Consider the following 14,728-nt stretch of genomic DNA (forward strand, 5'->3'; position numbering starts at 1 on the left):
GCACAGGTATATAAAGGCTCAGAGCCTATTATGACACGCGCAGCCAGCGTTCCATTGCCACATTCCATCTACTGCAGGCAGGATACCTGGCTGGCTGAATGTCGCTGAGAAGCTCACAGAGACCGCCATAAGCAACAGTTTAACAGAATGCCACAGACTAATCAACCAAACTTTTTGGGTTGGGTTCTCTTTTATAGTCTGCAGGCATTAAATGAAAGAAGTCAGTGTTCCAGCAGAAGGAGACAACGTTTCAGAAAAGGCATTGTAGCAAACCAAAAAAGAAATTTTAAGCGCAGCAGAGTAACCAGCGCACATACCTGTTAGCTCAGGTGAGTTTAAAAGGCTGCTGTTGATAACAAGGGCATTTGCTAAATAGATGGTGTGTGTGCAACAATATACTGAAAGGTCAATTATATTGTGCAGCTTATCTCACCACCTGTAGTTATTTAGGTGAAAGCTCCAAAATGCTTGCCTAATATGTCTGTTTATCCAAAAGGAAGTAAAAAGGGAGAGCTAGAAAGATAGCATTGCATCACATTACATGGCAATGCAATGCACAGTTGCTGAAGTTGAACCAAAATGAGCTTGTAATCTGGCTTCTGCAACTTTGAACATGAAAAATCCAATGAGGAGAAGAAAAGCAAAGCCAAAGAGTCCATCCCAAAATCCGACAAACAAGCAAAATGAACAAAAAACATTGAATTCAATTCTTTCTGATTTTAGAAACTGCATTAAAGAAGGGGTGCACCGGTCCTGGAGATACTGCAATACCAGGTCAATGCGTGGAGTGGACAGAGCAAGCTCTTTTTCCATCTCCCTGTTCTAAAAATCCATTTAATATATGGTCCCCAGATAGGGGACGTATCAGATATTAAACTGATAAGAACAGATACTACACTTGATCTTAGCCAAAAGGCCGAGAAGCGATAACCAGAATTGGTTTCAAACTACGGAGCCACCCAAGGATCCTGAAAAGTCCATTTGTGGAGATGAGCTCCTGGACTCCCGTTAAGAAGACATGTTGTCAACCTCTAGATCCCTTACATGCCTGCACTTTTCGGCTTGCTGCTGCTGCAATCCACGCGTTTTAGATCTCCATAACTCCACCTCTTTAAACACAGCACCTTCACCCCCTGCTGTTCCCACCCGCCTCAACACCGTTGGAAGGGAGGAGAACCAATTAAGGCGGGGGGTGGGGTGGAACGAGCAGCTGTCTACCCTTAGCAGGAGGGCTCCTGATTACATACCTCTCCTGCTGCTGCTGCTGCTGGCTGTCCAGCAGCAGACTGAAGGTGGCTGCTGCTGTGCACAGGTATATAAAGGCTCAGAGCCTATTATGACACGCGCAGCCAGCGTTCCATTGCCACATTCCATCTACTGCAGGCAGGATACCTGGCTGGCTGAATGTCGCTGAGAAGCTCACAGAGACCGCCATAAGCAACAGTTTAACAGAATGCCACAGACTAATCAACCAAACTTTTTGGGTTGGGGTCTCTTTTATAGTCTGCAGGCATTAAATGAAAGAAGTCAGTGTTCCAGCAGAAGGAGACAACGTTTCAGAAAAGGCATTGTAGCAAACCAAAAAAGAAATTTTAAGCGCAGCAGAGTAACCAGCGCACATACCTGTTAGCTCAGGTGAGTTTAAAAGGCTGCTGTTGATAACAAGGGCATTTGCTAAATAGATGGTGTGTGTGCAACAATATACTGAAAGGTCAATTATATTGTGCAGCTTATCTCACCACCTGTAGTTATTTAGGTGAAAGCTCCAAAATGCTTGCCTAATATGTCTGTTTATCCAAAAGGAAGTAAAAAGGGAGAGCTAGAAAGATAGCATTGCATCACATTACATGGCAATGCAATGCACAGTTGCTGAAGTTGAACCAAAATGAGCTTGTAATCTGGCTTCTGCAACTTTGAACATGAAAAATCCAATGAGGAGAAGAAAAGCAAAGCCAAAGAGTCCATCCCAAAATCCGACAAACAAGCAAAATGAACAAAAAACATTGAATTCAATTCTTTCTGATTTTAGAAACTGCATTAAAGAAGGGGTGCACCGGTCCTGGAGATACTGCAATACCAGGTCAATGCGTGGAGTGGACAGAGCAAGCTCTTTTTCCATCTCCCTGTTCTAAAAATCCATTTAATATATGGTCCCCAGATAGGGGACGTATCAGATATTAAACTGATAAGAACAGATTTTTTTTTTTTTGATTGAATATATCTTTTATTAGCACAAAAAATAAGTTAACAGACAGTGTACAGTGCCGCAGCCCAGTACACACAGAATTCTACATCATATTTACATAGCATGAGGATACGACGCACTAACTAGACACATCACACCCCTATGCTACACAAAACACTCAATCTGAAAGAAAAAGCATATCAATCAATACAGTACGACGAACCGTGATAAGGGATAGGGATTGGGAAAAAGGGGATGGGGAGGGGAAAATCACAGGCCCGAAGCTTTATTGAAAGACAAGACACATAAGGGGAGAGGGGGAGGAGGGGTTTAGTCCTCATCCTCGTCCTCCGGACCGTCCATGATGGAATAGTCTCTGAGCAGGCTGTGGATCAGCCTGCGGCAGTCCTGGATGGACATCCTCTCCCTCCTCAAGATGAGCCGGTTCCTGGCGACCCAAAGGGCATCCTTGAAGCAGTTCATAAGGCGCCAAGCCTCCTGGATGGCTCTGACGGTATGAACCCCAGGGAAGAGTCCATAAAGCACAGAATGGTGCGATAGGCTCGCCCTGGGGACAGAGTTCCTCAGGTCGTCCTCAAGTGCAGTCAATAGGCGCTGTGCAAATCCGCAGTCCCAAAAAGTGTGCAAAGATGTTTCCTCCACGAAGGGGCACCTTGGGCAGTACCGGGTCTTGCACAGGTTCCGGGCATGCATGAATGACCGGACGGGCAGTCCGCCCTGAATCGCCATCCACGACAAGTCCTTGTGCCCGTTGGTCAGCCTGTCAGACGACACATTTGTCCACACAGTCTCCAGCGTGTCCTGGTGAAGTCCTGTGATGTTCTCCACGTCATCCTTGGCTCTGATTAGCTTGTGGATAGTTTTGGGCTTCCACAAGTCGGGCTTGAGTCCCTCCAGTTGATGCTCCCCCACAAATCGAACGACGTCTCCGTAGAACCATGGCGTCGTCCAGTTGTAGGGGAAGGAGCTGTCCCACTTGTCCCAGCCGAGTCGCCTCCAAAGAGGAAGCAGGAAGAAGCGAGACATGGACCTGCCCGCGGAGCCATTCTTGACTTGCAAAGTCCGGCGGACACAATCACACACAAAAGAGGATCGCAGGAGGGTGGGGATATCTGGAACGCCCTTCCCACCCTTGCGAGGCTCCTTGTACATGACGGCCCGCCTGACTCTGTCCATCTTGGATCCCCAGACAAAGTGAAACACTGTCCTGGTAATGGCCCTGCACACAGTGACGTGTGGGGGCCAGGCCTGCGCCGTGTACTGCAAGACGGGCAGGACCTCATTACGCAGGACGAGTGCCTTACCCTCACAAGTGAGGTGTCTGAGGCTCCAGAGTCCGATCCGTTGCTTCACCTTGGCCAAGCGTTCTTGCCAGGACTTGAGGGCCGCTCCTTCCTTCCCGAACCAGACTCCCAGCACCTTGAGGAAATCCGGTTGAATGTTGAAGGGGAAGGGGGCGGAGGAGGCCGGCTGCCAATCCCCGAAGAGCATGGCTTCCGACTTCCTGCAGTTGACTTTGGCCCCTGAAGCCCGGCCGAACCTCTCACACGTCTGGACGAGGGCGTCGACTGAACCACGATCAGCGCAGAAGACGGTGACGTCGTCCATGTAGAGCGAGCACTTGACCTCGTGTCGTCCCGGACCCGGTGCGGTGATCCCTCTGATCTCTCCATTCTGCCGGATAGCCTCTGCGAAGAGTTCTATAACACAAACAAAAAGAAGAGGTGATAGAGGGCAGCCTTGTCTGACCCCAGAGAGGACAGGGAAGGGGTCAGTCTTCCAGCCGTTCACCAACACCGAGCTGTGGATATCAAAATACATCAGACGGACATACGAACAAAACATGTTACCCAAACCTAACCGGTGCAGAGCTCGGCCCATGAACTCGTGGGAAACCCGGTCGAAGGCCTTCTCCTGATCCAAGGAGACCAGGGCCGCGTGTGCGCGGCGGACCTTGATGTACTCGACCGTGTCCCGCACGAGAGCGAGGCTGTCTGCGATGCGACGTCCAGGGATGCCGCAGGTCTGGTCCGGGTGGATGATCCGTCCGATCACCGTCTTAAGTCGTGTCGCCATCGTCTTGGCCAGGATCTTGTAGTCCACGTTGAGCAGAGTGATGGGACGCCAATTCCTCAGGTCGCACCTCTCTCCCTTCCGCTTGTACAGGATCGTGACCATTCCTTCCCTCAAAGATGGAGGCATTCTACCCTCCACCACCATCTCCTCGTACAGGTCCAACAGGTCCGGACAGATGAGGTCTCCCAGCGCTACATAGAGCTCCGCTGGAAGACCATCACTGCCCGGGGTCCTGCCGGTCCTAAAGGATTTAGCGGCAGAGAGCAATTCGCCCACCATCAGAGGTTTGTCCAAGGCTGCCGTGCCTGCAGGATCAAGATGGTTAGTGATACCTGACAGGAACTTATCAGCAGCGTCGGGGTCGGTAGTCTTGTGGGAGTAGAGTTCGCTGTAGAAGTCGCTGACGACCCTCATCACGTCCTCCTTCCCACGTCGCATGTTTCCGCTCTCGTCTCGCAGCTCGTTCAGGGGCGTGTGACCGGCATGAAGTTTCCTGAAAAAGAATGAGTTACATTTCTCACCCTTCTCCAGATTCTCCACTTTGGAACGGAAGACGATTCGCTTGGACTCCTCCTCAAAGTGCCTTTTCAGGCTCTTCTTGGTCTCCTCCAGCTCCTCCCTCACGTCCCAGCCGCAGTGAAGAAGGTCCTGCAGCGACCGCAGCTCGCGCTGCAGCCCTCTGAAGTCCCTCCTCTTCTCACACGCCTGTTGTCGACCCTTGGCCTGAAAGAAACAGCGAAACTCAAGTTTAACATATTCCCACCAATCAGAGACTGTTTGGAAGCTACCCTTGTAGGACTGCCACATTGCGTAGGCTGCTCTCAGCTCCTCCACGACTTCATCCTGAGCCAGCAGAGCACAATTCAGCTTCCAGGAGCCGGGCCCGGACGGAAAACCGTCGCCGAGGACACCTTGTAAGTGAATGGCTCTGTGGTCGGAGAAGAAGCAGGAGACCATCGAGTGCCTACTCTGCCTGACTGCCCGAGAGGTGAACACAAAGTCAATCCTGGAGCGGAGTGAGCCATCGGGTCGGCTCCACGAATAGTTCGTGGAGCTTCTCCCCATGGAGCCCACCACGTCCTGAAGAGAGGCCTCGGTTACCATCTCGATGAGCAGCTTGGACGTGATGTCCAACTTGGCAGATGTGCCAGAACTACGACCATCCTCCTCGATGGGGCAGTTGAAATCCCCGGCCATCACTAAGGTCCTGGTGGTGGCAAGCTGAAGCCGCAGGGTCTGGAAAAGCTCCAAACGCTCATTCTTCAGTGGGGACGCATACACGTTGATGAACCTGACAGGTTCTCCCGCCCAGTTGCCATCTACAACAAGAGCCCTGCCGCAGATGAGCTCCTGGACGGACTCAAGCGTGAATGCGCCCCCCCTGATCAGAATTGCGACCCCCGCAGACTTGCAGTCACCCCCACCGGACCAGTAGGATGGACCGTGGGACCACTCCCTGGCCAGATGTTTGAAGGACCTAGAGGAGGGAAGGGAACATTCCTGCAACATATAAACATCACACAACTGGGAAGTAAGGAAGGCATAAATAGTCTGACGTCTGAACTTGTCCTTGATGCTCCTGACATTAATGGAAAATAAGTTAATATTAGCCATCATGTAGGGAAAAAAGAAAAAGTTAGCGCAGGCAATACACCTTAGTTACCACTCCGGTCGGGTGGTCCCTCGTCGGTGTTGACTGCTGGTGACGGGATCACCAGCAGGCCCTCTTCCTCCATCTGGTCAAGCAGCGCGGCCTCGATCTCGGCGACCACCAGTTCCTCCTCTTCTGGCTCGGCCACCAGGGTCTCAACCATGTGCTCCATCTCTTCTGGCTCAGGGAGGGTATCCTCCTTTTCGCCTACGAAATCCAGAATCTTCTTTTTGGAGGATTCAGTAGCAGGGCTGTCCTCCACCTTCCTCTTTCCCCGGGTTGGAACTGGGGAGACAAGAAGAGGAAAATCCTCCTCGGAATAGATAGCGGCGGGTGGAGGAAAGGTTAATTCCACCGCTACCATGGTCTGGGGAGGGAGAGTGGCTGCCGGGGCAGGGGAAAGGACACCTGCTGAGGAGTAGGGGAAGGAGGAAGAGGAAGTGGAATCCTCAGCAGGGGTGGCCGGGGTGGGGGGGGATTGGACGGGGGTGGCAGGGGGAGGGATCGAGAGAGGGGTGACAGAACTCTTACCCTCCTTTGACTTTTTCTTCTGCTTCGGAGCTGCTGGGACCGTCGCTGGGGCTTTGGCCACCGACTCCTTGACCGCATTGGCCTTGTTCGTCTCGGCCTTGGCCGCTGGGGCCTTGGTCGTCGCGTCCTTGACCTTCACAGGCCTGGTCGTCGGGGCCTTGTCCTCCGTAGCTGGGGTCGTCGCAACCACCGATGCCCAGGATCTCTCACGCTTGGGGCAATCCTTGTACAGATGAGCCGCCAGCCCACACAGGTTGCAGGACGTCTTCTTCGGGCAGTCCTTCGAGCTGTGTCCCGTCACTCGACAAATCCTGCAGGCATCCTCCTTGCAGTCCTTCATCTCGTGGCCGTTCTTGCCGCATCTCCTGCAGTTCCGCGGCATGTCCGGGTAATAGATGAGGCCGTAGGAGTTGCCCAGGGAGAATGTCGGGGGCAGGTGCCGAAGTCCGTCTGAGTACGCCAGGTCCCTGTGAAGTCTAACGGTCACCGACCACTTACCTGTCCAGAAGCCGAGTCCATTCAGGATGTGAGAGGGTTCCTTCACAACCAAACAGAAGCGTCTCAAGAAGGTACAGATGTCTTGGCCTGGGGTGTGCGGGTTGCGCATGGAGACCGTGATCCTCCTTTCGTCCCTCTGGATAGGGCAGCTACCTGTAAAGGCAGAGAAAGAATTATCCGGTCCTTTTGCGCTTACCATTTCCCAGAACCTCCTGCAGGTGTTCACAGTGGCGAAGGTGACGAAGAAGATCCCCGTCAAGAAGGTCTGGATGCTGAGGGTGTCCGACCTGGAGAAGCCTCGATCCAGCAGCATCTTCTGGCAGAACACGTCCGAGGACATGTCCGGCACCCTCCCATCCACTTCCTTCAGCTTCAGGGCCACCGTCTGCCGCATCCATGGCTCCAGGGCTGGAGCTTCGTGGCGGGGCTTCTGGGGTCCCTTCTGCTGGCCAGTCGTGGAGGCAGAGTCCTTGGGGTCAGAATCGGCTCCTGGCTGGGCCCTCCTGGCTGTCCCCTGCTCCAGGCTCTTCTTTTCGGCCTTCCTCGCAGCGCTTGCCATGGCTTTCCTCCTGCAGTTACTTCTTGGAGCTGGATCTGGAACTCTTCCCGGAATGGGTGGAGCTATGCAGATTCTTCTCCCGTCGTGTTCTGGACAAATTCCCCGAAAGGACTTTGTCTCGATGATTCTCTTCCTCGAAGATTCCACAGGACAGCCCGATTCTTCTCCGAGTCTTCGTCTTCTTCTGGATTCTTTAGAGCTTCTTCCTCCCACCGATATCCGCCTTCCTTCTCCGATGTCAGCTGGGCTCCGAAGCTCTTCTCCTTCCGAGTTCGATCGCTCTCGTCAAGTGTAGATCGTAGCTCTTGTGTTCTTAAAAGAACAGATACTACACTTGATCTTAGCCAAAAGGCCGAGAAGCGATAACCAGAATTGGTTTCAAACTACGGAGCCACCCAAGGATCCTGAAAAGTCCATTTGTGGAGATGAGCTCCTGGACTCCCGTTAAGAAGACATGTTGTCAACCTCTAGATCCCTTACATGCCTGCACTTTTCGGCTTGCTGCTGCTGCAATCCACGCGTTTTAGATCTGCATAACTCCACCTCTTTAAACACAGCACCTTCACCCCCTGCTGTTCCCACCCGCCTCAACACCGTTGGAAGGGAGGAGAACCAATTAAGGCGGGGGGTGGGGTGGAACGAGCAGCTGTCTACCCTTAGCAGGAGGGCTCCTGATTACATACCTCTCCTGCTGCTGCTGCTGCTGGCTGTCCAGCAGCAGACTGAAGGTGGCTGCTGCTGTGCACAGGTATATAAAGGCTCAGAGCCTATTATGACACGCGCAGCCAGCGTTCCATTGCCACATTCCATCTACTGCAGGCAGGATACCTGGCTGGCTGAATGTCGCTGAGAAGCTCACAGAGACCGCCATAAGCAACAGTTTAACAGAATGCCACAGACTAATCAACCAAACTTTTTGGGTTGGGTTCTCTTTTATAGTCTGCAGGCATTAAATGAAAGAAGTCAGTGTTCCAGCAGAAGGAGACAACGTTTCAGAAAAGGCATTGTAGCAAACCAAAAAAGAAATTTTAAGCGCAGCAGAGTAACCAGCGCACATACCTGTTAGCTCAGATGAGTTTAAAAGGCTGCTGTTGATAACAAGGGCATTTGCTAAATAGATGGTGTGTGTGCAACAATATACTGAAAGGTCAATTATATTGTGCAGCTTATCTCACCACCTGTAGTTATTTAGGTGAAAGCTCCAAAATGCTTGCCTAATATGTCTGTTTATCCAAAAGGAAGTAAAAAGGGAGAGCTAGAAAGATAGCATTGCATCACATTACATGGCAATGCAATGCACAGTTGCTGAAGTTGAACCAAAATGAGCTTGTAATCTGGCTTCTGCAACTTTGAACATGAAAAATCCAATGAGGAGAAGAAAAGCAAAGCCAAAGAGTCCATCCCAAAATCCGACAAACACGCAAAATGAACAAAAAACATTGAATTCAATTCTTTCTGATTTTAGAAACTGCATTAAAGAAGGGGTGCACCGGTCCTGGAGATACTGCAATACCAGGTCAATGCGTGGAGTGGACAGAGCAAGCTCTTTTTCCATCTCCCTGTTCTAAAAATCCATTTAATATATGGTCCCCAGATAGGGGACGTATCAGATATTAAACTGATAAGAACAGATTTTTTTTTTTTTAATTTTAATTTGGCTATCCCCTGCAGAGGGATAAAACCGTTTATTAAAACTTTAACAAATTACAAGCATAATTACACAAATACCAAACGTTAAAAGACAAATGAAATTTACAAAACAAAAAAATACAAAGATTTTAAATAATTAGGTTCCATTGGTCAACAAGCCATTTTTTGGAAATATGTACATTCTTCTTTTTGTCAATTAAATAATAAGTATACATTTCACATAAACATAAACTTAAAACATCATTCACTGATAAAACATCTTGTTTAAAAATAGCAATGTTGCGCGCTTTCCAGAGAGATGACTTGGCGCAGTTCACTGTCTTCCAAGCCATTGTGTACTGGTCCATTGTGGGGCATTCCATAAGTCCGTATAGCACAGTTTTATATGTAAAGTCCTTGAGGTCTGCCACCCTTTCCAGTAGGGGGAGCAGTCTTCTCCAGAAATCCTTTGCAAAATTACATGTCCATAATAGATGTTCCACCGTTTCCTCGTCTTGGCATCCGGCTCTTGGGCAGATGGCAGACCTCACAAATCCTCTTCTGTATTGGAATGCCCGGCAAGGAAGACAGCGGTGCATGCAACTCCAAGCCAGATCTCTCTGTTCATTAAAAAGATAAAAAACGTTAATCATTTTCCAGATAGACATAGATTTGTCATCATCATATCTGTCAACATTACATATTTCCTCACTTTTACGTATTTCTTTAATTAGTTTCTTACTATTTCTTAATTCCTCTATTTTTTTAGTCCCTAAATTAAAATCGGACACTATTTTCCTTAAAATCTCATAATGCGTCGACAAATTAAAAGCATGGGGCACAGATATATTAACTTCATACCATCCAAACTTTCTCATAAAAAATCCTGTATTAAAACGCATAAAAAAGGACCAATAGTGATTCTTAAAAAGGGCATTAAAACAGTAAACGAACAGATGGATTAAAAGAAACCTATTAAAATCTGGAAAATCTTTACCACCTTTTACTTTTGATTTCATCACGATTTCTCTTTTCAGCTTTTCCATTTTTGAGTTCCAAAAGAAGGTAAAACAGGTTTTGGTTATCTTTTTTAAAACATTAACAGGCGGGGGGAAAACCATGCTAAGATACAATAAAAGAGGTAAAATCACCATCTTTAAAACCAATACTTTACCCTCCATTGTAAGTCTCCTCATGTTCCACATACATATTTTCGTATTTACTTTCTGTGTAACTGTTTCCCAACTATTATAACCATCATTATTTTCAGTGAATGATATACCTAAAATGGAAATGGATTCGGAGACATTAATTGGTACATCACGTAAAATCATCCCCCCAACACTTAAAATGTTACACTTATTAAAATTGATTTTAAAACCAGAAGCTAGACAAAAGGATTGCACTTGATGGAGAGTGGCCGTAAGTGATGGTGCATCTGTACACAAGACCGCCACGTCATCCATGTAGCCTACAACCTTGGCCTCCAAACCACCGCTTCCAGGCAGAGGGACACCGCATATCTGTTTATTTTGGCGTATTGCACATAACATTGGTTCCAGTGCACAGATAAACAGTAGGGGGGACAGAGGGCATCCCTGTTTCACCCCTGACCGTAAAAATACCTCTTGTGTCTTAAAACCATTCACTAAAATCTTACTTGTACAATCCTTGTAAAATGCTTTAAGCGATAGTAAAAACCCTTCTGGTATGCCCATTTTCTCTAAAACTTTAAAAAGATAAAAGTGTGAGACACGGTCAAATGCTTTTTCAAAATCAATAGATAATATCGCCATTTTCCCCTTTCTGTCTTTCACATCCTCAATACAGTCTTTCACTAAATTCAGATTGTCCCATATACTGCGCCCCGGCACCCCACACACTTGATTAGAATGAATAACTTTGCTGATGACTTCTTTTAGACGATTTGCACAAATTTTAGCCATTATTTTATAGTCACAATTTAAAAGTGTTATTGGTCTCCAGTTTTCTAATTTTGAGTTATCACCTTTTTTGTATAGGAGGGAGACTTCACCTTTCTTCCAGGAATTTAATAAAACCTTATTATTAAAAACCTCAGTAAACAAATAAAACAAATCATCTTTTAAAATTTCATAAAAACATACATAAAATTCTATTGGGATGCCATCAGGACCAGGGACCTTTCCAGTTTTAAAACTTTTAATAGTTTTTAACACTTCTTGTTCCGTTAAAACTTGGGATAAAAACTCTTGGGATGCGGGATCTAAAACAGCTGTTAGTCCTTGCAGCGAATCATCCATTAATTTATTATCTATATTTTTTCCATTAAAAAGATTAGAAAAAAAAACCTCAACTTTACCCAGCATATTTTTTAGATTATTCTCACCATCTATATGGTCAATTATCACTTTTTCTTTTTTATTTTTCCTAAAAAAATATCTGGAACACTTTTCATTTTCTTCTATATGTTGTACTCTAGAACGAAAAATTATCTCTTCTCCTTTTTGTTCTAGCCATTTTGAAATCTCTTCTTTTAAGTTTGAAATATCAAGTTGTACATCTATCCCATTGTCTCTGAGCTTAAACAATGTTTGTAGGCGGGTATTTAAAATTCTATATTCTTCATATTTTTCTTTGGCTCTACATATACTCTTTTTAATAAAAAAGTCTTTTATTTTTACTTTCATTCTATCCCACCATACACTCATAGTCTCATTTGTTTTTTTCCCTTTTCTACATTTCCTATAAAACTCAATAAAATCTGATAAAATCTGCGGGTCGGTTAAAAGGGATACGTTCATTTTCCAGCTTTTCTTACCACATTTTTTGTTGTCATTTACTTTTATGGTAAAGGATAAAAGTTTATGGTCTGAAAATATATTAGTTAAAACTTCACATTTGGCAGGTATTGTTTTATCTGAACCAAAAATAAAATCAATCCTAGAGCTACAATTAGCATTGCTCCAAGTGAAACCGGCGTCCTCTGTGCTGTCATTATGACACTCTTTATATATGTCTATCAATTTAGCATCTTTGACTATATCATGTAGCATACCTGAGGTTTTATCGTAGTTCCTGCTTACAGAGCTGGAGCGCCGGTTTTCACCTTTTAAAACACAATTAAAATCCCCTGCTAAGATAAAAGGTTCAGAGTTATTAATAAATAATGGTAAAAGATCAAGCATTTCGGCTCTTTCATTTTTCTCTGGGGATCCATAAAAATTTAAAAACTGCCATCTAATACCATCAATAAAAGCTTTCACTAATAAAATACGACCTGGTAAAATTTCCTGAATAAAATCAATTAAAACGTTCCCTTTAAAAAGTATGGCTACACCCGCTGATCCTGCAGCATTCGATCCGGACCAGACAGATGGCCCACACTTCCACTCATCTTTATATTTTTGATATGACATTTCATGTGGGATATTACATTCTTGCAGAAAAAATACAGATGCAGTAAAACACGTAAAAAAATTAAAAAGAGCAGTTCTTCTCGTGTTAGATTTTATGCCTCTCACGTTGAGGGAAATACCTTTGAGTTCAGCCATCATTAGAAAATGTAGAAATTTTAATTAGGTAACTAAGAGCAACGGATTTACCTGTCCGATGAACCTGATCAGACCACTGGGCTTGCGCCTCCCTCCTCATCTGATAGTATCGTCACGAGAGTCTCCGTGGAAGAGGAAAGATTACCACATTTATATAAACCCGACGCTACACTGGCATAGCTCGGAGGGCTGGCTGGCAGAACCCGCTGGGTCTCCATTGGCTGGCCATGCATTTCCTCATCAGGTGGGTCCCCGAGGGGTTCCGCCGCCCCTGTTTGACCTGTAGAAGGTCGTCCTATAGGAGGAGGTTGCGCACAAGGCAGAGCCTCTGACTCTTCAGAGGCAGCAAGATCCCAGTCCCCACCTGTAGCAGCGGAGACCGAAACCCCTGAGGGTCCAGCGTCCACGTCCCCTTCTGGAGAAGTGTCCATCTGTTCACCTCCTGCTGCCTCCTCCGAACCACCCTTTTTCTTTTTCTTAGGACCCACCTTTATCCACTCAGCGCCCTCAGCACTAGGAGACCCAGACTGGGCATGGGCTTCTGTGTCGGCCTTTTGCCGGTCCCTTTTGACCTTACCAGTAGTGCCCTTCTGCTCCTTCTCAGCCCTCCTTTTGGACTCCCGCAGGTCCTGCAGCCAGGTTTTGGGATTTGGTATTTTACCTGTCATAGACTCTGGAGACACTTCACTATTTGGTACTCCCTTATTGTCTCCAGAGGCTCCAGGTTGTTGTTCCTCCTCCTGAGGGGTGGTCTGATCTTTTGGTCCTTGGTCGGACGTCTTGGACTTCCCCTTTTGCTCATCTTCCCGAAATCTGTGAGGGCAAGAAAAATAAAAGTGACCTGGAGTCTGGCAAAAACTGCATTTCTTTTCCTTAGGGCATTCTTTTGTCTCATGTTCTTCACTAGCACAATTTCTACATGATACATGACAGTTTTCTTTTGAATGACCATAGCGCCCACAATTTCTGCAATATACTGGCATCTCAGAAAAGAAGAAATCCCCATTTGTTTGCCCAATTTTGAAACGGGCAGGGGGGAGCCGTATACCACCTGGTGTATTTGGATCTCTTGTACACTTCACAAGGAATTTCCACTTAGATGTCCATATGTTATATTCGTTTAATATCTTCCCAATACATTTAACACTTTTAAAATAAATTGCTAGAAATGACATTACTTCTGGAGCAGAAACAAAGGGCGAAAATATTTTTACAATAACCAGTCTTACCTCATCCAGGACGTGCTCAACAATTTGTATCCCTTTCAAAACAGGACTATTTTCAACTTTTTTTAACTTTTCTAGTACATCTCTAAAAATACCTTCTCCGGTGAATGTGATGTCATAGTCACCTCTTCTGGGATAATCCTGGATGGAGAGAATTTCATTCCTTTGTACGCCAAGAAGGTTCCTGAGCACGTCCTGGACTACATACCCTAATTTCCTCATATCCGAGCCACCCGCCGTGAAGTGAACTCGGATAGAGTTTTTTAGCCTCGCATAAAGAGGCACGAGGTTAGGGTCAACCTCCATGGAAAAACGCAACAAGGTTGCAAATTGCAGCCGCTTGCAATCTGCGCTCCCAGTGTTCTTGCAGCGAAAAACACCTGGAAGCTGGGGGATCGCAACTCGTTACCCTGGGACTAAGCCCTCTCCCTAATAGCAGCAAGCAGGTTAAGTCCACCAAAGTGGACGATCCTGCCAGGCCAAGGAGAGGGGTACCCGAGTGCCCTTCAACCACAATCTCCTGCAATAAAGCACTTGATCGTAGCCAAAAGGCCGAGAAGCGATAAACAGAATTGGTTTCAAACTACGGAGCCACCCAAGGATCCTGAAAAGTCCATTTGTGGAGATGAGCTCCTGGACTCCCGTTAAGAAGACATGTTGTCAACCTCTAGATCCCTTACATGCCTGCACTTTTCGGCTTGCTGCTGCTGCAATCCACGCGTTTTAGATCTGCATAACTCCACCTCTTTAAACACAGCACCTTCACCCCCTGCTGTTCCCACCCGCCTCAACACCGTTGGAAGGGAGGAGAACCAATTA

The 14,728-nt window shown here is 46.8% G+C and overlaps 3 non-coding genes and 1 pseudogene across 3 annotated transcripts; all 4 read right to left on the reverse strand.

Annotated features, from left to right (window-relative positions):
* Positions 1 to 737: 737 nt before the first annotated feature.
* On the reverse strand, positions 738 to 928 carry LOC141227394 (U2 spliceosomal RNA). The gene has a single exon (XR_012294390.1). It is a non-coding gene; the product is annotated as a U2 spliceosomal RNA (small nuclear RNA).
* A 1,115-nt stretch (positions 929 to 2,043) lies between these two features.
* On the reverse strand, positions 2,044 to 2,243 carry LOC141227172 (U2 spliceosomal RNA). The gene has a single exon (XR_012294270.1). It is a non-coding gene; the product is annotated as a U2 spliceosomal RNA (small nuclear RNA).
* A 5,564-nt stretch (positions 2,244 to 7,807) lies between these two features.
* On the reverse strand, positions 7,808 to 7,885 carry LOC141227289 (U2 spliceosomal RNA; annotated as a pseudogene).
* A 1,115-nt stretch (positions 7,886 to 9,000) lies between these two features.
* Positions 9,001 to 9,198, reverse strand: LOC141227211 (U2 spliceosomal RNA). Its single transcript, XR_012294303.1, has one exon. It is a non-coding gene; the product is annotated as a U2 spliceosomal RNA (small nuclear RNA).
* Positions 9,199 to 14,728: the final 5,530 nt, after the last annotated feature.

Source organism: Phyllobates terribilis, unplaced genomic scaffold (genome assembly GCF_046119375.1).
Source record: "Phyllobates terribilis strain yellow unplaced genomic scaffold, ASM4611937v1 Scaffold_416__1_contigs__length_1633014, whole genome shotgun sequence".
NCBI classification, from domain to species: Eukaryota; Metazoa; Chordata; class Amphibia; order Anura; family Dendrobatidae; genus Phyllobates; species Phyllobates terribilis.